Source organism: Leucoraja erinacea, chromosome 11 (assembly GCF_028641065.1).
Source record: "Leucoraja erinacea ecotype New England chromosome 11, Leri_hhj_1, whole genome shotgun sequence".
Taxonomy (NCBI): domain Eukaryota; kingdom Metazoa; phylum Chordata; class Chondrichthyes; order Rajiformes; family Rajidae; genus Leucoraja; species Leucoraja erinaceus.
The window spans coordinates 4,548,466-4,567,842 of NC_073387.1; positions in this window are offsets into that span (position 1 = coordinate 4,548,466).

Genomic DNA, 19,377 nt, shown 5'->3' on the forward strand with positions numbered 1-19,377 from the left:
TCAGGCTCCTGACGTCAGCCATCACTTCCTATGCTCGTTCCGTGGATGGGGTGGAAATGACAACGAATCAGCAGGATACACTGGCACTGCTGTGCAATACCCAATTCAAAATCAACAACCTCCGTAAGGAGATAATAAGACCTGCCCTCAACTCGAAATTCGCGGGTTTGTGCAAAATTTCGGCCACAGAGCCACAAATCCTGCTCTTCGGCAAGGACCTCTCCAAAAAAGTAGAGGACATGGAGGAGGAGTCCAAAACATTTGGCCTCATGAGTGCAGGCCCCGGGACGAGCAAAGCCACAAAACCCAAGCGGCAGTACCCCACCGCATCCACCAGTCAACGTCAACCCTATGGGACTGGTGATAGCTCGGGGTCCGCACATTACCACCGGAAGCCTTTTTTAGGCCAGGGCCCAGAGCGGACCCCATGGAAAATGTGCCACCCCCAACCAGCAACACATCAGCCAACACATCAGACAACACATCGTCCGACAAAGAAACAGAAGAAACACCCCTAACCATGGAGGTAGGTGGGTCTGGTTCCTACCAGCATATAAAAAGTGGGGGTTCTATACTAACAGGGGGGAGATTACACCTGTTTGTGCAAGCATGGAGGTCTATCACGAGTGACAAATATATACTCAACAGCATTTGTGGATACAAAATAGAATTTACTCAAGAAAACATGCCACCAGTTCAGCATACACCCCAAAGGGTCTTTTTCCTCAGTTAAAAAAAAACGAGAGGGACAAGCTGAACTGGTGAGACTAATTAAAAAGGGTATAATTGAAAAAAACAAACATGAACCCTTGGAATTTGTCTCAAATATATTCACTAAAACTAAAAAAGATGGTGGACATCTCTTCATCATTCTTAACTTCACTAAATATGTTTGTTAAGTATATACATTTCTAAATGGAAATGTTTGTAACTGCCAAACAACTGATTTCCAAAGGATACTTCATGGCAAGCATCGACCTTAAAGATGCTTGCTATTCAGTACCATTCAAAAGGATCATCGCAGATACCTGAAATTTACATGGATGGAACAACAATGGCAGTTTAAAGCATTGCCTAATGGTTTAACATCAGCCCAAAGATTATTCACCAAGATACTAAAACCAGCCTTGGCAATATTAAGAAAAGAGAAACATATTGTCATGGCATATCTTGATGATATCTTAATAGTAGGCAAAACCATGGAATTGGCTATATCAGCTGTGTCAGCTACCAAACAATTGTTTGAAACCTTGGGATTTGTCTTACATCCAGATAAATCTAAGTTGACGCCATCCACAACCATGGACTATCTGGGATTCACAATTAACTCAGTCCACATGTCTGTAACGTTGCCAAAAGACAAAGCAGCAGAAATGGCACAAACATGTAACAATTTAATGGTCAACGATCGACCAACCATCCGACAAGTGGCGAGAGTAATTGGAAAGATGGTAGCAGCATTTCCAGCTACACAATTTGGACCTCTGCACTATCAAAACTTACAAAGAGCAAAAGTGCAGGCGTTAAAACGACATGCAGGTCACTTTGACCGAGTCATGAAATTACCCACTGAAGCAATATCAGAGTTACAGTGGTGGGTAGGGAACATTTGGCATAGTTCCAGCCCTATTATCATCATTAACCCTACGTTAATTATTCAAACAGATGCCAGTGCTCAAGGCTGGGGAGCAACTAATTCCATATCCAGCACAGGTGGTAGATGGATTAACCTAGAGGCATTGTTACTACTTACACTGGGCATAAATTATCTGGAAATGTTGGGTGCATTTTATGGATTAAAAGCATATTCAACAAATATGCATCACTTGCATGTTTGTTTACAAATAGATAATACCACGGTGGTGGCCTATATTAACCATATGGGCGGCATAAAATCGATATCATGTGACAAATTGGTCAACACAATCTGGCAATGGTGTGTCAACAGACATATTGGGCTATCAGCAACTTACCTACCAGGTAAGCTAAATACAGTGGCAGACACCAGGTCACGCAAATTCAATGATAACCCCGAATGGATGTTAAATCACAAAGTATTTGCTAAAATTACCGAGCAATATGGCACGCCAGATATCGATCTATTTGCATCCAGACTAAATCACCAGGTTCCTATGTATGTCACTTGGGAACCAGACCCTGAGGCAGCAGCGGTAGATGCATTCGCGCTGGACTGGGGAAAATTCTTCTTTTATGTTAAGGTTATGGTCTGAGCGCAGGTATATGGGACTAGGGGAGAATATGTGTTCGGCACGGAGTAGAAGGGTTGAGATGGCCTGTTTCCGTGCTGTAATTGTTATATGTTATATGGTTATGCATTTTCTCCCTTCTGCCTCATCAGTCGGGTACTACGCAAAATACAAATGGACTCTGCTTCAGGTATTTTGATAGTACCCGAATGGCCTACACAGCCATGGTTCCCAGTGCTCCTCAACATGGTTGTCGAGACCCCAATGACTTTCCCCAGTAGCCCAGAATTGCTTACTCACCCAGTACAGGTGCACAACCTTTTATCCGAAGTTCCAAATAACGAAAAGCTCCGAATAGCGGACATCTTTTCGGCCCTTGAAGAAAGGTCCTTGAAGACGTTCACCGAGGGCGGCCCGCAGAGGTGACAGCGGTACCTCCGGTCGATCCTCGAAGAAAGGGGAACTAAATCCCCATTCATAAAAGAGAAGGAGAGGGTATATTGCGCGGGAGGGTTAATAATTGACAATCTGCTGCTGCCTGCCCACTGAGTTAAAAAGTTTCCACGGTAGACACGATACACAGTGTATCGTGAGTCTTGCGTGGGATCTTTTTAACTCAGCGTGCAGGCAGCAGCAGATTGTCGCTCCCTTCAGTTTCACCCCACCTACATCCCTCTGCTTCCCGGCCATGTGTGTGACCCCTTCCCTCCCATCTCCAGCTCCCCGCCCATTGCACCAGTGTGGGGGCTTTGCACTGTCTTCACGTCGGCAATGCCAGCAGGTCCGTGCCAGTCACCGGAGACGTCAGGACCAATGGGACACCGACCCCCATGCCCACTGCAAGCACGGAGATCCCAGAGACCCACAGCCAGCAGCATCCCAGCCCTGTTCCAACTCTAGAGGAAAACTGCAAACTGGCCGGAGACTTCAGGACCACCAGAAGCCGCTCCCCGACGGGCCGCTACGGCGACAAGTGGCAGTTCGCCCACAGCCCGAGCTGCGCCCCCTCATCGGGACACCGACCCCCAGGCCCACTGCAAGCACGGAGATCCCAGATCAGCAACTCCAGCCCAGCCCCGCTCCAACTCCAGAGGAACACGCTCCCCGTAGGGGCAGAAGCTGATGATGTGCAAGGTACGTCTTGTTCTTGGGGTGGCGCAGCTCGGGCTGTGGGCGAACTGCCACTTGTCGCCATAGCGGCCCATCGGGGAGCGGATTCCTCTGGAGTTGGAGGGGGAGGGGGGTATTGTGCTGTTTGATCACCCCCTGCTATCCCAGGGACAGGGAGACACAGCGGCTTTTGAGAATGGTGGGCAATCACTTCCAAAGTTCTGCCCACAGTCAGTACACCTCTCCTACACTGCATTTCATACAAACATTTATTCTGCAAGAAAAATCTACATTGAAGACTCAAACGCGCGATCGAGTAACTGCCGGGATCGAGGCGCAAACTCGCGACCTTGCGGATATGAGCCGAGCACTCTACCACTGAGCTAGCCATTAAAATCTACACTAAAAATCTTCCTTTCCGAAGGCCGAAAAATTACGAATTACGAAAAGTGTCTGGTCCCAAGGCTTTCGGATAAAAGGTTATGCACCTGTATCAGGCATAAGCCACCCATGCCACGATAAAATTAAACTCTTGGGTTGCAGATTTTGAAAAGGCCTCTGCTGGGCCTGGGATTGTCAGAAAACACCATCAACACTATGACAGCATCCCACCGCGTATCCACAAGGAGACAATACTTGTCAAGTATCTAGAAGTGGGAAAAATACTGTTCGGACACAGGAACCACATACTCAACTACAACTGTAACCAATGTACTGGAGTTCCTGGCAGGCCTTCACCACAATGAAGGACTCAGCTACAGTGCTATTAATACAGCCAGAAGTGCTCTGTCAGTCTATTTAATTCAGGCACCAGGACAACAGGCCATGGGATCCCACCCACTGGTGATCAAGCTCATGCGAGGGATAATCCCCCCAGACCTAGGTACACCCAAATCTGGGATGTCAGTGTGGTCCTGACATACCTTAGGGGCTGGTCACCAGCTAGGTCCCTCACCCTGGAACAATTAACTCTGAAGACGGTCATGCTGATGGCACTTGTGTCAGCACAAAGAGTCCAGTCACTTCACCTATTACGATTAGACAACATGGTTGTAACACCAGACCATGTGTCATTTACTATCCAGGGGCTGGTCAAACAGAGCAGGCCAGGAACATCAAACCTAGTCATGGAATTCGGGGCTTACCCACCAGAACCACGGTTATGTGCCATGACCCACTTACTGAACTAGATTGACACAACTAGAATCCCTCGAGGGAGAGAAAAAGCCTTATGGGTCAGCCACAAGAAACCTCGTGGTCGGGTGATGAGCCAAACCATTTCAAGACGGCTCAAGCAGGTGCTGAAAGCCGCTGGTGTAAATACTAACGTGTATAAATCTCACTCCACCAGGGCAGCATCCATGTCGGCGGCTAAGAGAATGGACGTGCCAATGGACCACATCCTGGCTACAGCGGGGTGGTCTGGGGAAAGAACGTTTCAAACTTTTTATAATAAGTTTGATCCGTTGGCAGAACCTGGTAAGTTCTCGTTTAATCTTACTATTCTATTCTATTCTATTCAGCTTCCCCTCAGCTGACAATGAACCATTCTACATTCCCTTATCATCGTCCTCTTTGATCTGTCGTTTTCACACCTTACCCTTCCTTATCTCTGTGTCTCCCTCTCCCCTGACCCTCAGTCTGAAGAAGAGTCTCCACCCAAAACGTCACCCATTCCTTCTCTCCAGAGATGCTGCCTGTCCCGCTGAGTCACTCCAGCATTTTGTGTTTATCTTCGCAAAATTAAATCATTTGACAGGTGAGGGAAATATCCCAGTGTTCAGGGTTCCCACTACCCAGAAACCTGATTGCTTTGTTCTTCTTGTTATCTTGGCCCCTTTCCAGGCAGGTGCAAGAATTTAAACTACAGTTCTGCTAAAGTAAGACGTGACTCCTGACCAGCAACAAGGGGCCATCTCTTACAGTTTCACACTGGAGGGAGTGAGGGGGAGGTAAGGCTGAACAGCTGGAATATTAAAGGGCACTGGAAGAAAAAGAGTCTGCAATTTTAAGTTTGAGGAAGTGATAGGATTATCATGGGTGACAATAGACAATAGACAATAGGTGCAGGAGTAGGCCATTCGGCCCTTCAAGCCAGCACCGCCATTCAATGTGATCATGGCTGATCATCCCCAATCAGTACCCCGTTCCTGCCTTCTCCCCATATCCCCTGACTCCGCTATTTTTAAGAGCTCTATCTAGCTCTCTCTTGAAAGCATCCAGAGAACCTGCCTTCACCGCCCTCTGAGGCAGAGAATTCCCCAGACTCACCACTCTTTGTGAGAAAAAGTGTTTCCTAGTCTCCGTTCTAAATGGCTTACTCCTTATTCTTAAACTGTGGCCCCTTGGTTGTGGACTTCCCCAACATCGGGAACATGGTTCCTGCCTCTAGCATGTCCAAGCCCTTAACAATCATATGTTTCAATGAGATTGCCTCTCATCCTTCTAAACTCCAGAGTGTACAAGCCCAGCTGCTCCATTCTCTCAGCATATGACAGTCCCACCATCCCGGGAATTAACATTGTAAACCTACGCTGCACTCCTTCAATAGCAAGAATGTCCTTCCTCAAATTAGGGGACCAAAACTGCACACAATACTCCAGGTGTGGTCTCACTAGGGCTCTGTAGAACTGCGGAAGGACCTCTTTGCTCCTATATTCGATTCCTATTGTTATAAAGGCCAATATGCCATTCGCTTTCTTCACTGCCTGCTGTACCTGCATGCTTACTTTCATAGACATAGTGGGATGTTAAGAAATGGAGGAAGTGCTGTAGAGGGGACTGAGATTCAAACTGTGCGTTGTCATAGAAACCTTGGGGACACCGACCGGTGTGAATCTGGATAGAATAGTAAAGTTCAAACAGTGTGAAAGAAAACTAGATTATGTTCGCTGAGATATTGAAGGTTGAGATGGGACTGCGATTAAACTACTGGGAAGGTAAAGGATCTGGGAAGGAGAGGAAACTGAAATTTAAACTGTGTCAACAAATAAAGATTTATGAAGACTTACATGGATAATGAAGTTGTGGGTTTGGATTGAAGGGATATTAAAGATCTCAGGAACAAGAGAAAAATATAAATTACACTGAGATTGTGTCATAGGGTAATATAGCCTTTGGCCCGACCAGTCCATGCCACATCCACACAAATCCCACCTGCCCAAGTTTGCCCATATCTCAATAAACCTTTCCTATCCATGTACCTATCCAAATGTATTTTAAATGTTGTTATAGTACCTACCTCAACTAACTTTTCTGGTAGCTCGCTTCATATACCCATCACCCTCTGCGTAAAAAAGTTGCGCCTCAGGCTCCTATTAAATCTTTCCTATCTCAATTTGAACCTATGTCCTCTGGTTCTAGATTCCCCTACTCTGGGTTTAGGTCTCTGCATTCACCCTATCTATTCACCTCATGATTTTATAACTTTTATCAGATCATCCCTCATCCTGTACTGCTCATCCCTCACCATCATCAACACACATCTGTAACATTATTTCTTAAGGGGCTGTCCCACTTGGGCGACCTAATTGGCAGGTTTAGACGAGTTTGAAAAAATGACATGTTGAAGACCTCCTTCAGCTATGTTGAAGAGTAGCTTTGACTAGCTACGACTAACTTCGGGAAAATTGGACACCAAATAGTGGAGAGTGAAGACGACCTCCTTCGACCTTCCTTCGACTATGATGAAGACTATCTATGACTACCCTTGACTACCTTCGACTACCCTCGATTACCTACGACTAACATGCCAACCTACTACGACCTACCACGACTAAACCTACTAGTAAAAAAAGTATAGATTTTTTTCCATGGCGACCTTTTTTTACTCGCGGGAATTTTTTAACATATTGAAAGAAACGCCGCGACCTAGCTGTGACCTCAAGTACGCGGAGACCACTCTCGAGCATGAAGGAGAGTTACGAAGACCTCCTACGACATTATGTCGACCATGCTGCGAGTATGAGTCGAGGGCAAACTCACCAGAACTCGCCGATTAGGTCGCCCAAGTGGGAGAGGCCCTAAACTGGTAAATGCCCAAGCAAAATGAAAATTGCAAAAGTTATACACTCTTTATATAAAACTGGGGGTCGACATCACCACAAATTATAGTCCTGTTTCCATACCTTTCCAATTCTTCAAGATACTGGATAAAATCTTTACTGAAAGACTGGACAAATTCATTGAGAAGCACTAATTGCTGATTGACAGTCAGTATTGATTCAGATCAAACAGAACAATACGTATCGAATTAAAAGAAGAAATTACTAATTGAAGTGACAAAAAAAAAGTATGTAGTGGGAGTATTTATAGATCTAAAGAAAGCTTTTGATACCATTGATCACAATATATTACTTGATAAATTGGAAAGGTACGGTATCAGGGGGTGGTGTTGAATTGGCTAAGAAGCTATTTAAGTAACCAGGCAACAGTTTGTGAAGATAGGTGAGCATAAATCAACATGCTCAGATATCACTTGTGGAGTACCTCAGGGGTCAGTATTAGGACGGAAATTATTCATTTTGTATATAAATGATATACGTGTAGAGTATCAAAAACATTGAAATTTGTTTTATTTGTGGATGATACTAATATCTATTGTTCTGGGAAGAATTTACAGCAGCTTTTGGAGGAGATCACGTCAGAAATGAGAAAATTAAAAAGGAGGTTTGACAAACAAATTATCATTAAAATGAAACAAAACAAAGATTCTGTTGTTTGGAAATTGTAAAATAAACACTCAGGTACAAGTGAGGATAGATGGTGTTGATATAGAAAGAGTATATGAAAATACATTTCTAGGTGTGATATTAAACCACAAAATCTGCTGGAAACCTCAAATAAAACATGTGCGAGCAAAGCTGGCCAAGGAGCATTGCAGTTCTGGGAAGAACAAGGCACATTCTGAATCACAAAGCGCTGAACATAATTTATTGTTCACTTGTACTGCCATATCTAAATTACTGTGTGGAGGTACGGGATAACACTTACAAAAGCACCCTGCATCCATCATGCACACTGCAAAAAAGGGCCATAAGGAAAGTCAATAATGTAGGATTTCGTGAACACCAACTCTCTGTTTTTAAAGTCAAATGCCTTGAAGTTTATGGATCTGGTAGAATTTAATACAGCACAAAAAATGTACTGATTTGAGTATAGGAGCAGAGAGGTTCTACTGCAGTTGTACAGGGTCTTGGTGAGACCACACCTGGAGTATTGCGTACAGTTTTGGTCTCCAAATCTGAGGAAGGACATTATTGCCATAGAGGGAGTGCAGAGACGGTTCACCAGACTGATTCCTGGGATGTCAGGACTGTCTTATGAAGAAAGACTGGATAGACTTGGTTTATACTCTCTAGAATTTAGAAGATTGAGGGGGATCTTATAGAAACTTACAAAATTCTTAAGGGGTTGGACAGGCTAGATGCAGGAAGATTGTTCCCGATGTTAGGGAAGTCCAGGACAAGGGGTCACAGCTTAAGGATAAAGGGGAAATCCTTTAAAACCGAGATGAGAAGAACTTTTTTCAAGAGAGTGGTGAATCTCTGGAACTCTCTGCCACAGAGGGTAGTTGAGGCCACTTCATTGGCTATATTGAAGAGGGAGTTAGATGTGGCCCTTGTGGCTAAGGGGATCAGGGGGTATGGAGAGAAGGCAGGTACGGGATACTGAGTTGGATGATCAGCCATGATCATATTGAATGGCGGTGCAGGCTCGAAGGGCCGAATGGCCTACTCCTGCACCTAATTTCTATGTTTCTATGTTTCTATGTATAAAGCAAGAAATGATTTACTACCAGGTGATATACGAAAAAATGTTCTTTAACAGGGTGGGTGGTTATAATTTGAGAGGAAGGTTTAATTTTAAGAAACTTTGTGTCCATGCTGCGTATTTCAATCTGTGGGGTGGAATTGTGGAATGATTTGGATGTGGAACTCAAGCAAAGCACAAACATTACTCAGTTTAAGAAGAAGGGCAAACAAAATATTTTCCAGAGGTATAGAATGAGGAAGGGCTGTGATGGTGGTTAAGTTTTAGTTTATTGACACAGTGTGATATTCGCGTTGTCCGTAGAATTTTGATAATTGTTTATAAACTGTATATATGTATGTTTGCGTGCCTGCATATGTGTGTATATTTGCATGTGGCTTATGTATGGATATATATATGTATGTATGTATGTATGTATGTGCTTGTATATATATATATATGTATATATATATATATATATATGTGTGTGTGTATATGTATATGTATATATATATATATATATATATATATTGTGTGTGTGTGTATATATATATATATATATGTATATATATATATATGTGTGTGTGTGTGTATATATATATATATATGTATATATATATATATGTGTATATGTATATATATATATATGTGTATATGTATATCTATATGTAGATGAGATAAAGTTTGTGAATTCATTGATGAGTAGCGGAGAAGGAATAAATAAGTGTATACTGTGTAAACTTCCTCCTACTCCTTTTCGAACATGTAAGATTAAATTTGTGATGCTTATGGTTCAATGTTGTGTACAGGTTTATTGTTCATTTAATTTTATTGTTATTTTGCTTTGTTTTTAACTTATTTTTGTTTCACATGTTCAAAATAAAATATATACTACTACTACTATCCTCCCGCGCTTCAAGGAATAAAATCCTAGCCTGCCCAACCTCCCCCTATAGCCCTCAAGTCCTGGCAACATATCCACAAGTACTGAAGAAGATACTGAGAACTAATTGGGTGAGATATGAAGGTGCAGGGTAGTGAAGATTTGGAGGGATAATTGAAGAGAGTGAGGAGTCATGAGGGAATACAAGGGTGGGAGAATTGTAATTGCGCCCAGCAATCCTCTACTGAGAGAAATAAGGAACAGAAATGTTACAGAAGAGTCTAAGCTGACCAACTCATTTACTGACAATGGGAAAATATTATGGTGTAGGAATGCAGTGGTGACCCATGAATGTATGGACAGGGCCAACCCAGCACTTTGCTGAATGACTCTTGGGGGATTGAGAATGACTGCCTGAGGACCCACAGAATGTTCAAGTGACTGGGCGACGAGCTCTGTTTTGAATGCCATGTGCCTACTTTATCATCTTGAAAGATGGTTACGCCATCAGCACCAGTTCCTTATTGTGAACCTGCATCTTGCCTTCTGCGCACCATCCCTTCCAACTCACTGTAATTTATTTACTGAGAAATGACAAGTCTGTTCACGCCCTTAGATAATGAAAGAAGAATCACTATCAGACCCCCTGTGTCTCAGACCACAACCTGGGAATTAGGTTTATTACATGAAATAATGAAATAACAACACAGCAGAATTGATTGGATTACAATATCTAAAATCAGAGCATAATAAAAAGGAAAGATAGTCAAAAATGGCATCTGCAGTTCTTTCTTAAACGTAATAAAATGGGAAGCACAGTCTCAACTCTCCTTGGAATTTTGATCAGTACTCACAACATTACATTTATATTCAAACCAGTTTCCCTTCTGCAAAAGCTCTCAGAGAAAATCAACAGAGCTCAACAGTAGTCTACTTTATAAGTGCAAGAGTTGGGCAGGCAGTTACTGAGGACTGGTCTATCATATGTGCTGGCCAAGTCAAGAATTGCAGCTTCTTCGTGGAAGTATCATTGAAATATTGCATTCACTTGCTGTTCTCTCCTGCCTGTCATTTGCTGATTCAATGGCATATTCCTTTGAAAGTGTTGGCAACAACCAGGAACAGTGTGTCGGGGGGTTCTCAGTGGTCTCATCCCTTTGGCTCAGAGGCTCATCCTAGATTGCTGGGGTTACTCTGCCAGCGAACTAGGATCCTGCTTCGGCAATAAGTGATTGAGATGTGTCCTACCTGGCTGACACTCCACTGCCAAGGCCACACTGATGACATTTTTTTTCACTTACTCAAGTGCAATTACAGTCAACTAGCCACCTAATGTATGGTTAGGATGACAACGTTGAGTCATTGATTGGTATTGACACCTAGGCTCCAGATGTTTTGAAGAGTGATTACACAAACATATCCGTATCCGAGTAAATTTGAAGATTAAGAAATGATTTGGTTGACGTTTTCCCAATGTTGAGGGCAGAACAGATGAAGAGAGAGTATTTCTGCTGGATGGGGAAATAAACGGAGCTTTCAACATACAGAAGGAGGTTAGTGGATAGGGTGCAAAAAGAATAGGCTGCTTTATCATGGACGTTATTGACTCTCCTGAGTGTTATTGAGCTTAATCCACCCAGGTGAGTACAAAGTCTCCGATCACACGGAGGTGCAAAGGGACTTGGGAGTGCTGGTGCAGGTTTCCCAAAAGGTTAATTTGCAAGTGGAATTGGTGGTCAGAAAGGCAAATGCAATGCTAGCATTTATTTAGAGGGGGCTAGAATACTAAAACAGAGATATCATGCTGAGGATCTATAAGGTGCTGGTCAGTCTGCATTTGGGGTATTGTGAGCGGTTTTGGGCCCCAAATCTGAGGAAGGATGTGGTGAGGTGGCAAAGGAGGTTTACGAGAATGATCCCTTGAATCATTGGGTTAACATATGATGAGTGTTTGAAGGCACGAGGCCTGTACTTGCTGGAGTTTAGAAGGATCGGCATGGGGACCTCATTGAAACTTATTGAATAGTGAAAGGTCTAGATCAAGGGTTCCCAAGCTGGGGTAAGTTTCGCCTACCCAGGGGGTAAATTTGTTGATTCAGGATTTGTACATATTTTTTCTCTCATTGACTGACTGTGTTTGGTTGTAGTATATCGGTTCCTGTTCAATATTAGTTGTTCGTAAATGAGTGAACTAACATTGTTATGTGCTATTAAAGTTGCCTGGGGAAAACGGGATGAAAAAGGTTGGGAACCCCTGCCTAGATAGAGTTCAAGTTCAAGTTCACATTTATTCTCACATGCATCAATTAAGGTGCAGTGGAATTTGAGTTACCATGCAGTCATACAATCAAAAAGATTACAATACACAATAGAATTTAACATAAACATCCATCACAGTGGAATCAACATTCTTCACTGTGGTGGAAGGCAATAAAGTTCAGCCAGTCCTCCTCCTTTTGTTTACCCATGGTCGGGGCCATGAACCCTCCGCAGTCGCTGCTATGGATGCCCCAATGTACAGGCCCTCTCGTTGGGATGATCAAAACGGGACAGACGTCGGGACAGACGGAACACACTTGGAGTTCCCAAAACGGCCACTTTCTTACTTCATGATGTTATAGGTCCCCGGCAAGCGATCACTTCTGGTGATCCCCGGCAAGGGATCGCCCCGCTCCGTGATGTTAAGTCTGCCGCACCTGCTGCTGAAGCTCTGGGCCGGTCTCGGAAAAAGACACCAATCCAGGTTGTTAGGCCGCGAGAGGGGGGCAAAGATACGACAAAGAGAAAAGTCGCATCTCCGTCGAGGTAAGTGACTGCAAACGGTTTCCCCCTATTCCCCCCCCCCACACTAAAACATACATATAGACATACTAAAAACAAAAAAAGGACAAACACGCTGCTGGCGAGGCTGCCGTTCGTGGCGCCACCTGAATGTGGGGAGGATGTTTCCACAAGCGCGAGAGACTAGGATGAGTGGCCATAGCCTCAGAATAAAAGGATGTACCTTTAGAGAGGAGATGAGAAGAAATTAATTTTGTCAGAGGGTGGTGAATCTGTGGATTTATTGCCACAGATGCAGTGGAGGCAAAGTCAATTGATATTTCTAAGGTGGAGATTGACAGATTCTTGATTAGTATGTGTGTCAGGGGTATTGTGGTGAAGGCAGATAGGTGGTGAGAGGGAAAGATAGATCAGCCATGATTGAATGGCGGAGTAGACTTGATGGGCCGAATGGCCTGATTCTGCTCCTAGAACCTATGAACATGAACATTCCCGGCTTATATTCCGGATTGAGGCAGTGTTTGGGGAATCAGACGGCAGGTCCCTCACCATGAAACACACAGCTTCTGACTGCTTTTGTAGCCATTGTATTTCTGCTAAAGATGTAGTTGAGTTTATTGTGGTTGTGCTTCGCCTCTCTCTTGCTAGTGTTGGTCATTGCCTGATAATTATATAGCACCAACGTCACTAACGTTTATTGCCCATAGTCTGCTTCTTGTAGTCTGTGTCAGCCTAGATTGCTGCATTTAGTGGTGTCCATGTAACTAATACCCCCTAATACATAGATACATAGACAATAGGTGCAGGAGTAGGCCATTCAGCCCTTCGGGCCAATGGTAGAGTTGCCACCTCACTATACCCCTAGCTTATGGGAAATCCATTCAGTCATCTGAGGACATAGTGGAAGGAGCTGCTCTTGAATCTGATGGTTTGTGCTTTCAACCTTTTGTATCTTCTGCTTGATGGGAGAGGGAGAAGAAGGAATGACCATGATGTAAATGGTCATTGATTATATTGGCTGCTTTCCTGAGACAACATGAAGTATAGATGGAGTCAATGGGGAGGGTGGGGGAGTGTGTGGGGGGGGGACTTGTATGTGTGATGGACTGAGCTACATCGACAACTTTCTACGATTTCCTGTAGTCTTGGGCAGAGTTGTTTCCAAACCAAGCTATTTACAATTTTTACAGCTTTTTAACAGGAGTATAGATAATAAGTTTGCTTATCTATGATAGGTCTGATGGAGGAAAGGGATGCTAATTAATGAATGTGATTGTGAGCATGTGATTGGAGGCCAAAACAGAGGAGCGTTTAGATTTTTTGGGACATAAAGTGATAACCATCAAGCAGTAGACTATAGGCAGGGCTGCCAACTCTCACGCATTGAGCGTGAGAATCACGCATTTCGACAAATTCTCACGCTCTCACGCTGATCACAAATTTCTCACGCTCTGTCGTGAGAAATTCTGTGATCAACCAGAATTTCAAAATGCATGGGCCGCGGGTGTTGGAGAGCCGGGGCTGAGGTAGGGATGGAAGCAGAAGCAGCGGCGGGGGCAGATGCGAACGGGGAGCTGGGGCTGATGAGTGTTTGCCGGGCTGGCGAGTCGCTCACTGCAGCTCCGGCCATGGAGCAGCCTCAGTGCAAGAGTCCCGGGCCGTCGGAAACATTGCGCCGCTGCCGTTAGAGTCTCTGTGCCGAATTCGCCCTGGTGACCAGCATTAATCAGGCAACTGTCTCTGGAGAGAAGGAATGGGTGGCGTTTCTGGTCGTGACCTTTCTAAGGGTCTCAACCCGAAACCTTTAGAAGGGTCTCGACCCGAAACGTCACCCATTCCTTCTCTCAAGAGATGCTGCCTGTCCCGCTGAGTTACTCCAGCGTTTTGTGTCTCTCTTCGGTTTAACCAGCATCTGCAGTTCCTTCTCACACAATGAAACCCACCAAGACAACTTTGAAGCTAGTACCACTTAGGTGGCGGAGGGAGGGAGAGAGAGGGGATGTTAACGAAATCGATATTCATACTCAATCGGGGAAAGTAGTTGACAGTTTGTTACAAAAAGGAAGGAAATGGTAACAGAATACTTATACAGTTGAGTGAGTATAATTTTATGGATGAGAAATTGTGTTCAACCAATTGATGACTTATTTGACAAAGTAACTAGCATGTTAGATAACAAGGAAGCCAATGGATGTAGCAAATTTTGTTATACAAAATTTGGTCCGTGAAGTGCCCCATAAAAGATTACCGCATTAGATAAGCACCTGTGGTCTTGAACGTAATAGGTTAAGTCCAGGGGGTCAGATATGGGGCTTTATGTGTGGGCCAGATATATTGTCCATGGAGAGGAGTTAGGAGCAAGGCCAAGTGTGCATCCAGAGTCAAGGTCTGGAATAGTACTGGGTGTGCAGTCAAAGCTGGGACAATGGGAGTGTTCAGCATGAGGAACCTAAGCAGGTAAGCAGCTATGATCAGGGTAGAATAGGGGGGCAGATGCAAGGCTGGACTCAGGGCCAGGAATGAGAGAAGGTATGCAACTGGAGTCAGGGTCAGGAGTAGTACCAGGTGTGCAGTGAGACCCAGGTTGGTCAACATGGGCCAAGTGCTTGATTATAATCTGATTTCCATACATGAATATACTCAGATCATTCATGTGCTGCACCTGTTGATCAGAGCTTGGCTCTACTATGGAATATAATTAGGAATGTAATTTAGCCTAACATTCTTAGCTAATCCAACTTAAAGCATAAATATTGCATTCAAGTGCAAGTTAAAAGACTCGCTACAGTATGCACCAGATTGCACAATTTCAAGCTGAAAAATGCAAAAGCTCTGTACCAATGGGAGAGGGGACACCCCCCTCCCATCCTCCCAACTTCTAAATTTGCACTTAAACATTCATCCGAGTTTGGCTGATGGTGGCAATCAGTTTTTACAAATGGGACAATGAGTGCTATTTACCCACTCAGTAATTTGAAGAAGGGTCTCGACCCGAAACGTCACCTATCCCTTCGCTCCATAGATGCTGCCTCACCCGCTGAGTTTCTCTAGCATTTTTGTCTGCCAGTAATTTGAAGAGATCAATTAAACAGTTGATGAGATGGTTTAAGAACCAGCACCTAATCAAGCTAATACATGAAAATATAAAAACAGAAAGTGCTGGAGATACTTAACAGATCGTGCAGCATCTGTAGACCGAGAAACAGAGTTAATGTCTGAAGTCAGAGACCTCCAGTAGGTAAAGTTATTTGACAGACACAAAAAGCTGGAGTAACTCCACGGGTCAGACAGCATCTCCGGAGAAAAGGAATAGACAACATTTTGGGTAGAGAACCTTCTTCGGACTGAGAGTTAGGGAAAAGGGAAATGAGGGATATAGATGGTGATGTAGAGAGATATACTGTAGAACAAATGGATGAAAGATATGCAAAAAGTTAATTATGATAAAGGAAATAGGCCATTGTTGGCTGTTGTTTCTACCCCTAAACTAAATCCAAATTCTTCCAAACAATATCTAGTAAGATTTGGTGAGGAAAGGAATGGTGCTGACAACAAAATAGTTTACTAAGCTTTGTACCGGATTTTTTGAAACTCACCAACTGGCACGTATTTCATGCTGTCAATCATCCTTCTGAACCTTCTGAATTTTGTAGTCGGCCGGGCAGTACTCTGCGTATCGCCAACGTGGACAATTTAACATTTTTATCAAGCCAATTAAACAAGCCAATTAACCTCCAAACCTGTGTTTAAGAAGGAACTGCAGATGCTGGAGAATCGAAGGTACACAAAAAAGCTGGAGAAACTCAGCGGGTGCAGCAGCATCTATGGAGCGAAGGAAATAGGCGACGTATCGGGCCGAAACGTTGCCTATTTCCTTCGCTCCATAGATGCTGCTGCACCCGCTGAGTTTCTCCAGCTTTTTTGTGAACCTACAAACCTGTACGTCTTTGGAGTGTGGGAGGAAACCGAAGATCTCGGGAAAAACCCACGCAGATCACTGGGAGAATGTACAAACTCCGTACAGACAGCACCCGTAGTCGGGATCGAACCCGGGTCTCTGGCGCTGCATTTTGTTTGGTGTCAAAAACTGGACACAAAACTCCAGCCTGAAACCAAGTTTCAAAATTAGGAAGAAATTTTTTTTTTTAAATGATGACATTAGTACCATTGTCCTCACTCCCGTTTACTAAACTGAATTTGCGCCCCTTAACTATGGTAGGGGGGTAGGGGGGGGGGGGGGGGGGGGGGGGGGGGGGGGGGGGGGGAGTGAGGACGAGGTACGTTCAGAATTTTGTGTTAATTGGAGTTTAAAGCAAGGAGAAGGTGAGTTTGGCGAGGAGGCAGTGGTCAAAAGGCTCATTACAGCTTATCACCTCTTGGCTTTTCGGTTTTTGAGCAAGTTCATGTCTGTTTTGAAAGCCCAATTAGGAATCTATGCTCCCTGATAAAGCAAAACTAACTATTTTAAACAAAACGTTGTCCCTGATGTCTCTCTGTAATTACGCCTTAATGGAACAAGTAATTAGATGTTTGAAAGAGTGTCAGCATAGAATAAGTTCAATTAGAAGCAATCTTGTCAACCAGTAGCTGAATATGTAATAACACAAATGATGTAGAAGACACATAGGCTTTACACAGTCCTCAATTCACAGAGTACTCACGAAAGAAGCAATCGGATCTCAACAATCTGACACTAATGTGTATACACTAGGGAGAGACCCGCACAGAGTAGCAGCTACTTATCAACTCAGAATATAGAATGTTCACCCAAAATCTTACCCAATTCTCTGGTACGCAGTTTACTTAGGAAACTTTTATTTTTTAAATGTCTGCTTTTTTCCCCTAATGTCTCTGTCCCAAAAGTCCAGAAAGCAATTCTGTTAGACTTTGTTTCAGAAACCGGCACACAGCCAGACGAATTCGCAACCACCGTGCTAATTCAACGCTCGTTCGAACCCGTGCACAAAGGGATAACTCCCTTTAACATATCATTGATTCAAACTGCCAATTCGGTGCAGTAGAATTCGCCAGATACTTTCGGAAAAAATGTAGATTCTTTCATCTATTATGGAATAGTTACTTTATCTGCGTTGTTTAGTAATTGTTCAACTTTAACAGATATAGGGTTATTTTCTGCCAATGATGGAAGGGACAGAGGCTGCAGTTTAGTTTAGTTTAGAGATACAGCGCGGAAACCATCGACCCACCAAGTCCGCACCGACCAGCGATCCCCTGACACTTCCACTATCCGCCACACACACACACACGCACACTAGGAATGATTTACATTTATACCAAGTCAATCAACCTACAACCCTGTACGTCTTGCGCTGTATCTCTAAACTAAACGTACAAACTCCGTACAGACAGCACCCGTGGTCAGGATTTAACCCGGGTCTCTGCCTCTGTGAGGCGGCAACTCTAGCCCTGTGCAATGTTGAAACTCATGACGGTTCGGCATCCTTGCTTGTAATGCCACTGTTTATTCAACAACTGGCCTAAACCGTGATGCCCAACATTCGGGATTCAACATTTGGAAAAGTAAGATGCAAGTATAAAGTTACAATAGGATATGAAAGTTAAATAGACGAAACGACGGCAATTAAAATGCATTGCAGACATCAAATTTTGAATTAAATGGTGAAATTAAACGTTAGAACCAGGGACAGAACAAACGGAGATGTCTTCGCTTAGCTTCAAAATCTCAAGGACAGGAATGGTATGCCGGCCTTTATATTAGGGGACAGATGCTATCGGAATGCAAAACTCCGATTAGAGCACCATGAAGTGTTGTGAGCAATTTTTCACAGTATAGCTTAGGAATGGAAAAAAATACACAAAGTGCTGGGATAGCTCAGCAGGTAAAGCAGCATCTTGGAAGAACATGGATACGTAACGTTTGGGTCGGTCGGGATCCTTCATTTGAATATAGAATGGTCCCTGGATTACACATTTGGATGGTATTCCCTGGTGTAATTTTAGTTGTATTGAGGCTAATTGGGGGTTAATAGCATTGATATAGATAAATAGATTGGGTAGTCAATTAACAGGTATGAGGGTGGACACTTGGAGCCATTGTCATACCGACATATCGCCATGAAAAGTTTACTTTAGAGATACTGCGCGAATCAGGACTTTCGGCCCAACGAGTCCGCATATATAGGGAGGTTTCACGAAAGGTCACTGGGTCATAGGACTCGACGCACGGAGCCGCTAAATCCAACTGGAAGACATTCGTCACTTCCGGTATATGTTATTAATGCTCGAAACTCGTATATTCCTACCTGTTAAAAACCGCCTAAATGTGGAATTTTTGCGCTGAAAAAAATTGTGGGAGTCGGGGTAAGTGTGAGAGACATGTACCCAACTTTAGAATTCCAAACGTGAAGCGAAATGAAGGTATAGAGAAGCGAGAACTGAAGGGACTACAGCAGCTAAAGTGCTTGGTAAACATTGAAAATATTGGGAATTATCGCGTTTGCTCACTGCATTTCATCAAGTAAGGCATTATTTGTGCTTTTTCTTGATTCCTTTGGTATCTAAAAATTCTCAGAAGTGATAAATCTGGCTGTAAATCTTTCTTCAGATGCGTTTTCATTTTTGTATGTAAAAACCCACGAAAACCATGGGCGATTTAAAAAGATT